Source organism: Globicephala melas, chromosome X, assembly GCF_963455315.2.
Source record: "Globicephala melas chromosome X, mGloMel1.2, whole genome shotgun sequence".
NCBI lineage: Eukaryota > Metazoa > Chordata > Mammalia > Artiodactyla > Delphinidae > Globicephala > Globicephala melas.
The window spans coordinates 111,432,941-111,450,054 of record NC_083335.1 but is presented as its reverse complement, the minus strand read 5'-3'; the positions used below and the strand labels follow the sequence as shown (position 1 = coordinate 111,450,054).

General features: G+C 39.3%; 1 protein-coding gene across 1 annotated transcript in view; it reads right to left on the bottom strand.

Moving 5' to 3' along the window:
* Positions 1 to 17,114, bottom strand: part of RAI2 (retinoic acid induced 2) — a 401,970-nt gene that overhangs the window by 371,449 nt on the left and 13,407 nt on the right. The window contains exon 2 of the mRNA XM_060292725.2: positions 13,340 to 13,487. The gene's annotated coding sequence lies outside the window, so the exon portion shown is untranslated. The remainder of the gene's footprint in view (positions 1 to 13,339; positions 13,488 to 17,114) is intronic.

Sequence of the window (17,114 nt, the reverse complement as noted above, 5' to 3'; positions counted from 1 at the left end):
AACCTGCTCCTGACAGGGCAGTGACAACCAAAGAGCAAAGGGGAGGCCCCACTCAATATCCAGTGCAGGCTCTGATCACCACAACGTCAGTCACACCTCCCATGAAGGGGATAAAGGCCAGGCTACACTGAGGAAAGAGGTGGCAGACATCCATTCTAAAAACAGCCCTTGGACCAAAAAATAGTAAACACATGCAGGCTACACAGGGACATTCCCACATAAAAATAGCTCTCCAAGACAGTCTGAGGGTCTGGCATCGGGAGGAAGAACCCTCAAAACATTTAGCCTTGAAGCCCAGCAGAGCTTGAGTGCAGGAGCTCCACAAGGTTGGGGGAAACAGAGACTCCACTCTTGGAGGGTGCACACAAGATCTCACATGCACGAGGACGCAGCAGAAAGCAGTACCTCCACAGGAACCAAGGCTAGAGCTACCTAGGGGTCTTGGAGGGTCTCCTGGCGAGGTGAGGGTCGGCTGTAGCCCACTGTGGGGACAAAGACACTGGTAGTGGAGGCCCCAGGGAATACTGATCAGCATGAGCTCTCCCAGAGGTACCCACTTTGGCACCTAGAGGTAACCCCATCCAGCAGCCTGCAGGCTCCAGTGCTGGAAAGCCTCAGGCCAAACAACGAACAAGAAAGGAACACAGCCCCACCCATCAGCAGACAGGCTGCATAAAGTCGTACTGAGTTCTCAGCCAGCTCAAAACACACCCCTTGACACGGCCCTGCCCACCAGAGGGACAAAACCCAGCTCCACCCACCAGAGGGCAGGTACCAGTCCCTCCCACCAAGAAGCCTGCACAAGACCCTTGACCAACCTCACCCACCAGGGGGCAGACACCAGAAGCAAGAGGAACTACAATCCTGCAGCCTGCAGAAAGGAGACCACAAACACAGAAAGTTAGAAAAAAGGAGATGACAGAGAAATATGTTGCAGACAAAGGAACAAGATAAAAGCCCACAAGAACAACTAAATGAAGAGGAGATAGGCAATCTACCAGAAAAAGAATAAATAAGGAAACACAAGCTTTAAATGATACATTAAACAAGATGGACTTAATTGATATTTATAGGACATTCCATCCAAAAACAACAGAATACACATTTTTCTCAAGTGCTCATGGAACATTCTCCAGGAGAGATCATATCTTGAGTCACAAATCAAGCCTTGGTAAATTTAAGAAAATTGAAATCGTATCAAGTGTCTTTTCTGACCACAACGCTATGAGACCAGATATCAATTACAGGAAAAAATCTCTAATAAATACAAACACACGGAGGCTAAACAATACACTACTTAATAACCAAGTGATCACTGAAGAAATCAAAGAGGAAATCAAAAAATACGTAGAAACAAATGACAATGAAAACATGACGACCCAAAACCTATGGGATGCAGCAAAAGCAGTTCTAAGAGGGAAGTTTATAGCAATACAATCCTACCTTAAGAAACAGGAAACATCTCAAATAAACAACCTAACCTTGCACCTAAAGCAATTAGAGAAAGAAGAACAAAAAAACCCCAAAGTTAGCAGAAGGAAAGAAATTATAAAGATCAGATCAGAAATAAATGAAAAAGAAAGGAAGGAAATGATAGCAAATATCAATAAAACTAAAAGCTGGTTCTTTGAGAAGATAAACGAAATTGATAAACCATTAGCCAGACGCATCAAGAAAAAAAGGGAGAAGACTCAAATCAACAGAATTAGAAATGAAAAAGGAGAAGTAACAAATGACACTGCAGAGATACAAAGGATCATGAGAGATTACTACAAGCAACTCTATGCCAATAAAATGGACAACCTGGAAGAAATGGACAAATTCTTAGAAATGCACAACCTGCCAAGACTGAATCAGGAAGAAATAGAAAATATGAACAGACCAATCACAAGCACTGAAATTGAAACTGTGATTAAAAATCTTCCAACAAACAAAGGCCCAGGACCAGATGGCTTCACAGGCAAATTCTATCAAACATTTAGAGAAGAGCTAACACCTATCCTTCTCAAACTCTTCCAATATATAGCAGAGGTAGGAACACTCCCAAACTCAATCTATGAGGCCACCATCACCCTGATACCAAAACCAGACAAAGATGTCACAAAAAAAATTACAGACCAATATCACTGATGAACATAGATGCAAAAATCCTCAACAAAATACTACCAAACAGAATCCAACAGCACATTAAAAGGATCATACACCGTGATCAAGTGGGGTTTATCCTAGGAATGCAAGGATCCTTCAATATATGCAAATCAATCAATGTGATACACCATATTAACAAATTTAAGGAGAAAAACCATATGATCATCTCAATATATGCAGTGAAAGCTTTTGACATAATTCAACACCGATTTATGATAAAAACTCTGCAGAAAGTAGGCACAGAGGGAACTTTCCTCAACATAATAAAGGCCATATATGACAAACCCACAGCAGACATCGTCCTCAATGGTGAAAAACTGAAACCATTTACACTAAGATCAGGAACAAGACAAGGTTGCCCACTCTCACCACTCTTATTCAACATAGTTTTGGAAGTTTTAGCCACAGCAATCAGAGAAGAAAAGGAAATAAAAGGAATCCAAATCAGAGAAGACGAATTAAAGCTGTCACTGTTTGCAGATGACATGATACTATACATAGAGAATCCTAAAGATGCTACCAGAAAACTACTAGAGCTAATCAATGAATTTGGTAAAGTAGCAGGATACAAAATTAATGCACAGAAATCTCTGGCATTCTTATACACTGATGATGAAAAATCTGAAAGTGCAATTAAGAAAACACTCCCATTTACCACTGCAACAAAAATAATAAAATATCTAGGAATAAACCTACCTAAGGAGACAAAAGATCTGTATGCAGAAAATTATAAGACACTGATGAAAGAAATTAAAGATGATACAAATAGATGGAGAGTTATACCAGGTTCTTGGATTGGAAGAATCAACATTGTGAAAATAACTCTACTACCCAAAGCAATCTACAGATTTAATGCAATCCCTATCAAACTACCACTGGCATTTTTCAAAGAACTAGAACAAAAAATTTCTCAATTTGTATGGAAACACAAAATACCCCGAATAGCCAAAGCAATCTTGAGAATGAAAAATGGAGCTGCAGGAATCAGGCTCCCTGACTTCAGACTATACTACAAAGCTACAGTAATCAAGACAAGATGGTACTGGCACAAAAACAGAAATATAGATCAATGGAACAGGATAGAAAGGCCAGAGATAAACCCACGCACATATGGTCACTTATCTTTGATAAAGGAGGCAAGAATATACAGTGGAGAAAAGACAGCCTCTTCAATAAGTGGTGCTGGGAAAACTGGACAGGTACATGTAGAAGCATGAAATTAGAACACTCCCTAACACCATCCACGAAAATAAACTCAAAATGGATTAAAGACCTAAATGTAAGGCCAGGCACTATCAAACTCTTAGAGGAAAACATAGGCAGAACACTCTATGACATAAATCACAGCAAGATCCTTTTTGACCCACCTCCAAGAGAAATGCAAATAAAAACAAAAATAAACAAATGGGACCTAATGAAACTTAAAAGCTTTTGCACAGCAAAGGAAACCATAAATGAGATGAAAAGACAACCCTCAGAATGGGAGAATATATTTGCAAATGAAGCAACTGACAAAGAGTTAATCTCCAAAATTTAGTAGCAGCTCATGCAGCTCAATATCAAAAAACCAAGCAACCCAATCCAAAAATGGGCAGAAGACCTAAATAGACATTTCTCCAAAGAAGATATACAGACTGCCAACAAACACTTGAAAGAATGCTCAACATCACTAATCATTAGAGAAATGCAAATCAAAACTAAAATGAGATATCATCTCACACCGGTCAGAATGGCCATCATCAAAAAATCTAGAAACAGTAAATGCTGGAGAGGGTGAGGAGAAAAGGGAACCCTCTTGCACTGTTGGTGGGAATGTAAATTGATACAGCCACTATGGAGAACAGTATGGAGGTTCCTTAAAAAACTAAAAATAGTACTACCATATGACCCAGCAATCCCACTACTGGGCATATACCCTGAGAAAACCATAATTCAAAAAAAGTCATGTACCAAAATATTCATTGCAGCTCTATTACAATAGCCAGGACATGGAAGCAACCTAAGTGTCCATCAACAGATGAATGGATAAAGAAGATGTGGCACATATATACAATGGAATATTACTCAGCCATAAAAAGAAACGAAATTGAGTTATTTGTAGTGAGGTGGATGGACCTAGAGTCTGTCATACAGAATGAAGTAAGTCAGAAAGAGAAAAACATATACCATATGCTAACACATATATATGAAATCTAAGAAAAAAAATGGTCATGAAGAACCTAGGGGCAAGATGGGAATAAAGACACCGACCTACTAGAGAATGGACTTGAGGATATGGGGAGGGGGAAGGGTAAGCTATGACAAAGTGAGAGAGTGGCATGGACATACATACACTACCAAACGTAAAATAGATAGCTAGTGGGAAGCAGCCGCATAGCACAGGGAGATCAGGTCGGTGCTCTGTGCCCGCTTGGAGGGGTGGGATAGGGAGGGTGGGAGGGAGGGAGACACAAGAGGGAAGAGATATGGGAACATATGTATATGTATAGCTGATTCACTTTGTTATAAAGCAGAAACTAACACACCACTGTAAAGCAATTATACTCCAAGAAAGATGTAAATAAATAAATAAATATCAAAAAACAAAAAAAGAAATCGTTGGCATGTTGCTGGGTGTGGAAGTATAACGCAACTCTATCAGATCCTCTGCTTCACGGCAAACCTGAGATGGAGAAGAGAAGTTGGAGGAGGCTTTTTCTTTTTTCGTTTTTTGTTTGTTTGGTTTTGGTTTTGGTTTTCTTTGTTTATTTGCTTGTTTGGAAAGTTAGAGGGAATAAGAGCTTCTGGCTGCTGAGCGCGAGGGCCTCAAAAATTAAAAAGGAGCTGTGTGTGTATGTTCTTTGTTTATATGTGGATAGTTGGATGTCATATACAAAAGTCATAATAGATGTCCTACTTGCAATAACCAGTCCAGGGAAGAATGTCAAGGATGATAGAACTTACCATGCATTATCAAACCTGTGGTAGTTTTATAGTCTGGGAGGTTATAGCATCTTAAGGAGCCTGGCAAGAAATTAGGCTTGAATGCAAAACGCCACTTTCCCTTAATTTCATCCTAGTATACTTCTATCAAGGCATTCAAATTATGAAATGTCAAAGGTCCATTGACAATCTCTATTTTTACACCACATGAAAAAATATATTACCCTGTTACATATACTTGTACTTGGTATATACTGGGATCAACTATAAAGAGTCTTATCAAAGAAAGAACATCTTTCTTTCACTCCTAAAATTAACATTCAAAGATAGGTAAGCCAAGCAATAATGATTCCCTTCCTGTATATGTTGATTTACAGTTTTCAAGCCATTTTCACACAGATCATCTCCTTTGATCTTCACAATAACTCAACAAAGAAGAAGGGCAGATATTACTTGCTTCATTTTACAGTTGAGGAAACCAGAACCCAGAGACTATGGTAGAGACTGGCCAGTTATTTACCAAACTGTGTTCCTTTTCCTTTTTGGCACATACCAAGACTACATTTCCCAAGATCCCTTGAAGTTAGGTGTAAACACGTGATGATTCCTGTCCAATAGAATGTGGGTAGAAGTGATGTGTACCATTTCATGGCCTGACCCATAAAACCCTCCAATATATAAGCTTCCTATTTTCTTTCCTCAGTGGCTAACTAAATGACAATTACTCCAAGAACTCAGAGGACAGCAAAGCTACAATATGGAAGAAGTTTGAGTCACCACTTGGAGACTCAAGAGAGTTGTCCAGGAAAGCCAATCAACCAGGAATATGTATTGGATTGTTGTGTGAGTGAGAAATACGCTTATGTTGTTTTAAGTGATTGGAATTTGGGGGTGGTTTGTTGCAGCAGTTACCCTACGTTAATACAGAGAACTTAAATGATTTACCCAATGTTATACAAATAGTTTTTAAAGAGAGAGAGAGAGAGAGAACTAGAATTTTGTTCTTCTAGTGCTTAGTTTAATATTAATTTGTTTACAGCACCAACCATATGTAAGGCACCCTGTTTTTAATACAGTAATTGTAGGACTGAAAAGTATGACAGGCTCTTTATATCTCTCCACTCTCTGATGGTCTCCTTTTTTTGTTTCCTCTATGTGATCTTCTTGTAGTTTCTTTCTCAAGCATCCCAGCAACAACCAAATACAGTGACAGGTACTAGGTTTTACTGATCTAAAAGCATTCATATCTGAAAATCACCTCTCCTGTGTTCCCGCTCCTCCTGATAGTACAACCAAGAATTAATAAAGCATATATTCTCTGCTACTGACATAGCCTCAAATAGACTTCCTTTAGAAGGAACCTGATAAATGAAGCTGCCAGTACATGCAGAGAACAGACAGTGACTGAAGTACCATTAGGTATGGTCATAGACAGATTGTGTCAGGGAGTCAGAGGCCAGAGGGCAAGTGTCAAGGCAAGCAGAGGTAGTGAATCCTTCAGGTGAGAGACACTAGTGACAGGAAGGTTCTATTAGGCTGTAGAGAGATGCAGGCAGTTGTTCAGGACCTTGGAGAGATCCTGGTGAGTGCCATTGCTCTGAGGTTATTTATTCTGAGGCCCAATCAGGTAGTTTGCCCTTCCTTCTGACCCCTCTAGGTGATAAAGGGGTCTTGTCCTTTCTATGCATGTCTTAGCTTCTATAGAATAAGAGATTCATTCTCATTCTTTCTGAGAAGTTCAGGGTCTGTGTCCAGTAGGTAGGTTGGAGCTGTCTTATCTAGCCTTACTAAAGGCCACATGAGATGCTCACACCTCAGAAAATCTAGAACAGTACATAATCAAGGGACTTCATCCTCTTTGTTTATGTTCTAGAAGCTCTCTCTCTCTCCTTGGTGAAAGGCTAGTGCTTAGGTGGGCCTGAGCTCCGAACTTTTCACCCAACTGAAACCTTATTGCCAAATGAACCACATCATTAATTTTATAACCCTAAGAGGAAGATCACCAAAATGAGGGGCTCCCTTCTTCCAGAAGCCATGTTCTCAAGAAACTTAATAGATATTCTATGAAAAAAAGATTATACAGAAAAATTAATTTGAGAAACCTTCAATAAAAATGCTAAATACTTTAAGCGCTTTCATATATATTCTCCCTCTCTCCCTCTCTCCCTCCCTCCCTCCCTCCCTCCCTCTCTCTCTCTTTCTCTCTCTCCCTCTCTCTCTTTCTCTCTCTCTCTCCCTCTCTCTTTATAAAATACAATGTGACGAACATCTTCAGGCATATGTTTTCTTCGCCTCTTGGGATTACTTTTTCCTTTGGAGATATGTTCCCCAAAGTAGAATTCCTGACTTAAAACAATACTATCACCTGATAGGTATGGCCAAATTCAATTGGGATTGTGTAGTTTTACTTCCATCAGCAGTGTATGAAAGTATCAGTTTTGCTAGTATCAAATTAGTAATTTGCTTTGTATTCTTCAATGACTAGTACCTAGAACTGTATCTAGCCCATAATATTATACTCAATAAGAACTTGTTTAAGGTTGAAGTAAAAAGTTTAACACTTTCCCATATATTTCTTTACTTAGCATAGGTCCTCATTGGGAATTGCCAGTCTTTTTCTTCTCTATTATTGGGGTATTAATGTTTTCTTTTGAATTTTCCTAAGATATTAAACCTGTTTTCCATATTTGTTAAAAGTATTTCCCCTGTGTTTTTTAGTTTCTTGTATACAAAGCTTTAAATTTTTATGTAGTCAGAAATTGTCAGTTATAATTGTGATTTTTTTTTCACTTTAAAGCTTATAAAACTTGGGACTTCCCTGGTGGTACAGTGGTTAAGAATCCACCTGCCAATGCAGGGGACACGGGTTAGAGCCTGGTCCGGGAAGATCCCACATGCCGCGGAGCCACTAAGCCTGTGCACCACAACTACTGAGCCTGTGCTCTAGAGCCCGTGAGACACAACTACTGAGCCCTCATGCCACAACTACTGAAGCCTGCGTGCCTAGAGCCTGTGCTCTGCAACAAAAAGAAGCCACTGCAATGAGAAGGCTGCATACCACAACAAAGAGTAGTCCCCGCTCGCCGCAACTAGAGGAAGCCCACGCACAGCAACAAAGACCCAACTCAGCCAAAAATAAATAAATAAATAAATAAATAAATTTTTAAAAGCTTATAAAACTTATAGAGAAGGCCAGAGACCTCATAAAGTTCAATGTTTTCCTTATGAATTAATTTCTTATACATATTTTATTCATCTGGCACTGTGGTGTAAGGCGTGGGTCTAAAATGATTTTTCTCTAAATCAGTAACAGATATCCCAATGCAATTTCTAGTCAAGTTTCCTTTTCCATGGTGTCTTTTGAATTTTACAAGTGGCTCTTGGTAACACGTGTGGGTTGAAACAAAAGAGGATGAGTTTCAAATCTCATTAGGGGAAATAATATGAGATAAAAGAGAATTATCTAACACTTCACTGTGTGGGCTTCACCACTTTGCTCTCAAAGGGTTTACAATCTTGTTGTCATAGGTCAAACTTTTGTTTATTCCACTTATGTGTCTGACTGTAACAATCTAGTGGACATATTGTGTTTTAAAGTGGGTGTTGAAATTTCACTTACACTACAATTCAGATGTGCAGTGTAAATGTAGTTTATGTCTTAAAAACCTAATATATTATTCTTCACAAACCCCAACGGCACTTATTTCCAAGCCCTAGGGTCTTCTCGAGGCTAGAGCCTGGATGATGAAAATGGGGTTGGTCTTAGAGAGAAGATGTCCTTATATTCTCTTGTGCTGTGTTCCCTGCAGTCCTTAAGGTCAGCATTGGCAGCTGGTGAACTTGTGATCTGTTTCTGGTTTTTTTTTTTTTTTTTGCGTACACGGGCCTCTCTCTGTTGTGGCCTCTCCCATTGCGGAGCACAGGCTCCGGACGCGCAGGCTCAGCGGCCATGGATTACGGGCCCAGCCGCTCCGTGGCATGTGGGATCTTCCCGGACCAGGGCACGAACCCGTATCCCCTGCATCGGCAGGCGGACTCTCAACCACTGCGCCACCAGGGAAGCCCTCTGGTTTTGTTTTTTGGCTCAGTGTTCTAGGAGAATATTGATCCTCTCCCTGTGGCTGTTTCAATCTCATCTCTAGAAATCCCTCTGAGTCTCTGTCGCAACCACCTCCTCACCCTCTGAGAACAGAGCTCACCCTTTATCCTCTGCTCTAGATCACTGTGCCCTGTAAGGTCCAGCCTCACGCAGGCTTCTGGGCTCCAACATACGATCTACACCACATGGGAACTGAGATTGACTCAGACATGCTAACCAGGTCCTCACTGCGGAGGACACTCTTGGTGCTCCACAGTGATGCCTTTTACAAACCAATTCACCCATGCCTCCAGATGTTGTGTGATGGTTGCTAATAGCTTACAAATGTCCCCTTCTTTGGAGAATGTCCCCCAGCTGAGCAGCAGCCACTTTTGCTTAGGAAGCTATGCTCACCCCCACCTTTGGGGTACAGCCCACAGCCAGTGACTAAATGCCACAGGTATGGAATTCTGGCCTCCGTGCCTCAAGGGGAAACAGCTCTGTGGTGCAATTCATGTTACAGAACTCCCTATGGCTTCAGGCTGAAGCTAAGAACACATCCTTGCTTAGCACCTTCCCCTGCCCTATCCCACTTCCCTCATTCCCCTTCTCCTGAGAGCATTCCTCCAATAAAGAGCATGCACTGGAATCCCTGTCTCAAGCTCTGCTTCTAGTGAACATGACCTAAGACACTCACTATGTCTGACAATGCCTCTCTTTACTAGGCTGAGCCATCCCATGTTGGCAAAGGGTCTCTGCCCAGCAGACTCCTCTAAAACTTCCAAGCAGTAAATGAGGCAAAAGTTCCTTGGTCTCAGTTTTCCCCAAATTTGTCTGTCAGCACCACCCCCATCCTTTTCCCCAGGACTTGCCTACATGAGACTTCTTAATACGCCAAAATACCAGTTTTGTCAGTTTCGTGAGCTGCAAATACCTTCCCTCACCCTGTGATTTACCTTTTCACTCTTACAGTGTTCTTTAACAAACAGAAATTCTTAAATATCTAATTTATCAATATTTCCCCTTTCCTTATGAATAGGTATCTTTTGTATCTTGTTTATGCAATTCTTCCCTACCCCCCAACCTCATGAAGATATTTTATATTATCTTTTAGGAACTTTTTGATTTTTCATGTTTAGGTTTTCAATACACCTGGAATAGATGTGGGGATATGGTGGGAGATAGAGGTTTAATTTAATTACAGTTACCCATTGTCGCAGTACTATTTATTCTAAGGACTGACATTTCTCTTCTATAGTGCAACATATATCAAATATTGACCTTATATGTGGATATGTTTCTGGTTTATTCATTCTATTTCATGGTCTATTTTTCTATCCCTGAAAAAGTAATATATTGTCTTGATTACTACAGATTTATAACAGTCTTCTTATCCAATGGATCAAGTTTTCTCCCTTACTCCTCTGCTTCAAAAGGGTAATTCCTATCCTTGGCCTTTTATATTTCCATATGAATTTTAAAATCAGTTTGTCAAGTTCCACCAAAAAACAGTAACTGGATTACATTAAATTTAGAAATGAATTTGGGGAGAATAGGCATCTTTTTTTCTCATATTTTCTACTGTATATCTCCCTGTTCTTATACTCCTTTAATGTCTGAGAATAAGGTTTTATCATTTTTTTCTGTAGAATCTTGCACATCCTTTATTAGATTTATTTCTTGGTATTTTATATTAATTTCATTTTCTCTTTCTTGCTGGTATGGAGAAACATTGGATTTTGGGGTATTGAGCTTTCATATCCAGGGGCTGTGCTAAAATTCTGTTATTAATTCCAATAGTTTATCTGCCAAATCATTTGGATTTTCTATTAATATAATCATATATGCAAATAATGACAGTTTTCTGTTTCTTTCTTTACAATTCTCATGCCTTTTTTCTTGCTTTGTGCCCTGGCCAGAACACTCTGAACAATGTTGAATTGCAGTGGTTATCAGGGCATTCTTGTCTTGTTCCTGATCTCCAAGGGAAAGTTTTCAACATTTTATCATTTAGTATGTTTGCAGTAAGTCTTTTAGAGATTAAGGATGTTCCCTTCTTCTCTGACTTTGCTAAGAGTTTCTACCATTAAAGGATATTTAATATTATCAAATGAATTTGTACAGCTATTGAAATTACCATATGATTCCGCCCTCCTTGTTCTATTAATGTGATGAATTAAACTGTTGGATTTTCTAATTTTAACCCGACTTTGCATTCCTGAGTCAATCTCTATTTGGTCTCTATCATGTTCTATGAACACTCTTACACATGTCTCTTGGTTCATTGTGCACACATTTATTTTGTCTACATATATAAGAGTAGAATTGCTGGGTCATAAAGTGTGGAAGCTGGTTTTAAGGAAAGAGTATGACGTTAGGTGAGTCATACTCAAGTCATACTTGAGTCAAGGCTTCAGAAGAACCTCTAGGGGAAAACATTTAGCAGGCAATTAAAGATGTGGAACTGGAGTTTAGGTAGAAGCCTGAGATGTGGATTTGGGAGGCATCAACATAAAGTTTATATTAGAAGCCAATGGCATGGAATGCTCTTTGTGGGGGAGGATCACAGAAGAGAGAAAAGGACTCCAGATCAACATGTGGAAAACACCTGTAACTAGGAGGCATGAGGACAAAGAGTCAGTAGAGACAGGCATGACATCAGATGGGTGGGAGGAAAGCTGAGAGTGTATCAAGCTTTGAACACTATGGAGAAAAAGGATTTGGTGACTAGGAGGCCTTCACACTATTTTCTCCTTTGCCATAGTTGCTGCTATAGCTACTGCTATGCTTCTTTGTTCATTTGCTTTTAATCTTAATAAAGTTCTTTGGTTACTTTTGGAGTCATGCCAATTGGCAGGACTGTTATCACCCTGGCAGCTGCTAAGAACATTCTTTACCATCCCACAGAAATACTCAGCACAGAGTACTTAATGAGCACTTACTAATTATAGGCCCATCAGTCAAAATTATGACCTCAAAAATAGCAGGCTTTCGAAAGTCAGCTGAAGGTGCATGTGTCACAGGACAAAGCTGTCACACAAATGGAGAGAAAGAAAAAAAGAGGTTCCCTTTAAAAACTATTAACTTTACAGAACTGGGTAGCTGAGGCTTCATAACTTGATATACTGAACTTTCCTTCATGCTACCTCTTTCAACTCCTGTCACTATTTAAGGCTCCTTTTCAAAGGCCACGAGAAAAATCATGAGGAAAGAGAAAGGGAAGAAGAGGGAGGGTCAGCCAAGTACTGTGGATAGAAATGCCAAAGAAAGTTTGGGAAGATTTCACTAATTTGCCCCATACCCTCTGTGAGCAGGGAGTAAAGCAACATATACACTATATGTCATTAGGTACACAGCAACAACCCTCAAATATGCAGTGAATGTTATTCCAGAAGACAAATATTTATCATGGTTTTACTCTATTCCAAGCTAAGGAAAGACAACCTTGCAAAAAACATCTCATCAGCAACATAGAAGGTCAAAAGGCAATGGAAAATGAGAGTAAGAAATGAATGATAAAGAAAGAAATAGAATCGATAACTTCCAAACCAGAAGAAAACAAAAATGAAAAAATAAACAGGAACAACAAGAAAGCAAAAATTAAACCCAAATATAGCAGTAATCTATGCTTTTAATCTTTAATAGATAAGTAAATCTATTTATATTTGGTGGGTGAAAAACAAAAACTAGATATGGGCTATTTATAGGAGGCACACCTAAAACACAATGACATACATAAGCTAAAATAAAATGAATGGGAAATATATATTAGACAAATAACAACAAAAATCTATCTAGCAAAATTAATATCTGGCAACACAGAACTTAAAGCAGAAAGACAGTAAGAATAAAGCAGGACCTCACTAGATGATAAAAACAATCTACCAAGAAGCTATAACAATTTTGAACCTGTATGCATTGAATAATGTAGTTTCAAAATACATAAAGCAACATTTTTATAACCGATCCACCATCACAGAATATTTTCAGTTAACTTCTCTAGAAAAGTTATCAGTAAGGTGGGCAATATATATACATACATTAAAAACAGTGAAAATTTAATCCACACTAAAAACACAGCTTGATCTAATATTCATACACAGAATATTGCACTCAACAAATAGAGAATACACACTCATTTTGAGATCACATGTAACATTTACAAAAATTGACTACGAAGAGAATACTAACCTTGCATTCATGGTGGTGAGAGATATGCTAACAGTGTTGGTTCTCTTCAGTTCAGAGACTGGAACAGTCTGAGCCTTCATGTGGCCACGTCAGGAGCAGCTGGCCCACGGTCCCAAAGTGATAACATGTCACATTCCAAGAAGGCTTTCTGATGAATCAGAAAACGCGAAATAAACTAAATCACATGAAACTCCACATTTGGGGATTCAGAAGCAAAACCACTTAAAACAATAAAAAGAGAAAAAAACTGTGATAGTTTTATTTTCCAGTTTACTGTTTTTCCTTGGTTCATTTTGTTATCCAGTTGCAAACAATCAAATAATTTCAACTGCCATCTTCCATTTCTCTTGTACTTTCACAGCTAGTACTAATTCACTTCATCCTCACAATAAACCTGTGAGGTTGAAAAAGTATTATCATTCTCAGCTACTAAACTCAAGTAAATGAAACCAGCCTCTTGCCCATCACCAGAAAAAAACAATTCTTTAATGACAGAAGTGCCAAACCTTGCTGAAAGATACTGCAATGTTATTCTGGATATCCAACAGTATCTTTGCAACGGCCACCCATATCCCTAACCCACTAGCATAAAGCCCATTTTTGCCACCAGGGCAGCAGGCTGAAAGTGCTACGAAATTAAGGTTCTCCCAACAGTCCTCAACCCAGAGCTGACAGGATTTGTGTATGAAATGCTTCAGCTTCCTCACCCTCAGGTGGGAGAACTCTGAGTCTCCTACACCACCTCCCAGAGATCCCCAGCAGGCTGAAGCTCTGGTAGCACCCTATATTAGCTCCTTTATGCCTGTCTCATTTCCTCACCCCACTCCAGTGTTTCCTTAACCTCTCAATTAAATGATTTGCATTTGAATCCTTGTCTTGGGATCTACTTCCACAGGAACTCAAACTAGGACAATCTTTCACACTAAAAAAAAATTGCACCATGTTTTCCACAATTTCTACCTATTGCTTAATGTCAGAGAAAAATCAGTCATTAACGTTCGGTTTTGATCTTCTGAAATGTAGGGAATTCATGGGAAAATATAACCAATGAACACGGTATTTAGTGAGCACCCCAGCGTGCATAGCTGGGTACTAATGGCCTTATTTACAATACAACACTATCTACAGTACAGAGTAAGGGCTGTACTAGGCTACTGCAGAGGGGGAAAGCACTAATGAAGAACAGACTATTTAAGGTTGGCATTTAGTAAGGACATGGGGCCAGGGAGGGGTTAGCAATTCTTCATATTTTGGTTGTCACAAATGATTTGCCTATGTATGCTCTAAAAAAGCTGCACAGGTCAACTCTCCAAAGGCACCTTGAGACTGCAGTCGGGTCTCCAGGTGGGAATTATAACACCAAACAGCACTGCCACTTTCAGAGAGGACTGGTCTTTCTCTGGAAACCTTCCATGAAAGCAGCGATCTTGTCTGGGCAAACCTGCCCACTCTCTGTATCCATGTTCTATTTATTTTTTTTTAACGTTTTCACTGGAGTATAATTGCTTTACAATGTTGTGTTAGTTTCTGCTTTATAACAAAGTGAATCAGTTATACATATACATATATTGCCATATCCCTTCCCTCTTGCATCTCCCTCCCTCCCACCCTCCCCATCCCACTCTTCTAGCTGGTCACAAAGCACCGACCTGATCTCCCTGTGTCATGTGACTGCTTCCCACTAGCTAGCTATTTTACATTTGGTAGTGTATATATGTCCATATATACACTACCACTCTCTCACTTTGTCCCAGCTTACCCTTCCCCCTCCCCGTGTCCTCAACTCCATTTTCTAGTAAGTCTGCGTCTTTATTCCCGTCTTGCCCCTAGGTTCTTCATGACCACTTTTTTTTTTTTACATTCCATATATATGTGTTAGCATATGGTTATTTGTTTTTCTGACTTACTTCACTCTGTATGACAGACTCTAGGTCCATCCACCTCACTACAAATAACTCAATTTCATTCCTTTCTATGGCTGAGTAATATTCCATTGTATATATGTGCCACATCTTCTTTATCCATTCATCTGTTGATGGACACTTAGGTTGCTTCCATGTCCTGGCTATTGTAAATAGAGCTGCAGTGAACACTGTGGTACATGACTCTTTTTGAATTATGGTTTTCTCAGGATATATGCCCAGTAGTGGGATTGCTGGGTCATATGGTAGTTCTATTTTTAGCTTTTTAAGGAACCTCCATACTGTTCTCCATAGTGGCTGTATCAATTTACATTCCCACCAACAGTGCAAGAGGGTTCCCTTTTCTCCTCACCCTCTCCAGCATTTACTGTTTCTAGATTTTTTGATGATGGCCATTCTGACTGGTGTGACATGATATCGCATTGTAGTTCTGATTTGCATTTCTCTAATGCTCAGTGATGTTGAGCATTCTTTCAAGTGTTTGTTGGCAATCTGTATATCTTCTTTGCAGAAATGTCTATTTAGGTCTTCTGCCCATTTTTGGATTGGGCTGTTTGCTTTTTCATATTGAGCTGCATGAGCTGCTACTAAATTTTGGAGATTAATCCTTTGTCAGTTGCTTCATTTGCAAATATATTCTCCCATTCTGAGAGTTGTCTTTTCATCTTGTTTATGGTTCCATTTGCTGTGCAAAAGCTTTTAAGTTTCATTAGGTCCCATTTGTTTATTTTTGTTTTTATTTGCATTTCTCTTGGAGGTGGGTCAAAAAGGATCTTGCTGTGATTTATGTCATAGAGTGTTCTGCCTATGTTTTCCTCTAAGAGTTTGATAGTGTCTGGCCTTAGATTTAGGTCTTTAATCCATTTTGAGTTTATTTTCGTGGATGGTGTTAGGGAGCGTTCTAATTTCATTCTTTTACATGTAGCTGTCCAGTTTTCCCAACTCCACTTGTTGAAGAGGCTGTCTTTTCTTCATTGTATATTCTTGCCTCCTTTATCAAAACTAAGGTGACCATATGTGCGTGGGTTTATCTCTGGCCTTTCTATCCTGTTCCATTAATCTATATTTCTATTTTTGTGCCAGTACCATACTGTCTTACTGTAGCTTTGTAGTATAGTCTGAAGTCCGGGAGCCTGATTCCTCCAGCTCCATTTTTCGTTCTCAAGATTGCTTTTGCTATTCGGGGTACTTTGTGTTTCCACACAAATTGAGAAATTTTTTGTTCTAGTTCTCTGAAAAATGCCAGTTGTAGTTTGACAGGGATTGCATTGAATCTGTAGATTGCTTTGGGTAGTATAGTCATTTTCACAATGTTGATTCTTCCTATCCAAGAACATGGTATATCTCTCCATCTATTTGTATCATCTTTAATTTCTTTCATCAGTGTCTTATAATTTTCTGCATACAGGTCTTTTGTCTCCTTAGGTAAGTTTATTCCTAGATATTTTACTCTTTTTGTTGCAGTAGTAAATGGGAGTGTTTTCTTAATTGCACTTTCAGATTTCTCACCATTAGCGTATAGGAATGCAAGAGATTTCTGTGCATTCACTTTGTATCCTGAAACTTTAGCAAATTCATTGATTAGTTCTAGTAGTTTTCTGGTAGCATCTTTAGAATTCTCTATGTATAGTATCATGTCATCTGCAAACAGTGACAGCTTTACTTCTTTTCCGATTTGGATTCCTTTTATTTCCTTTTCTTCTTTGATTGCTGTGGCTAAAACTTCCAAAACTATGTTGAATAAGAGTGGTGAGAGTGGGCAACCTTGTCTTGTTCCTGATCTTAGTGTAAATGGTTTCAGTTTTTCACCATTGAGGACGATGTTTGCTGTGGGTTTGTCATATATGGGCTTT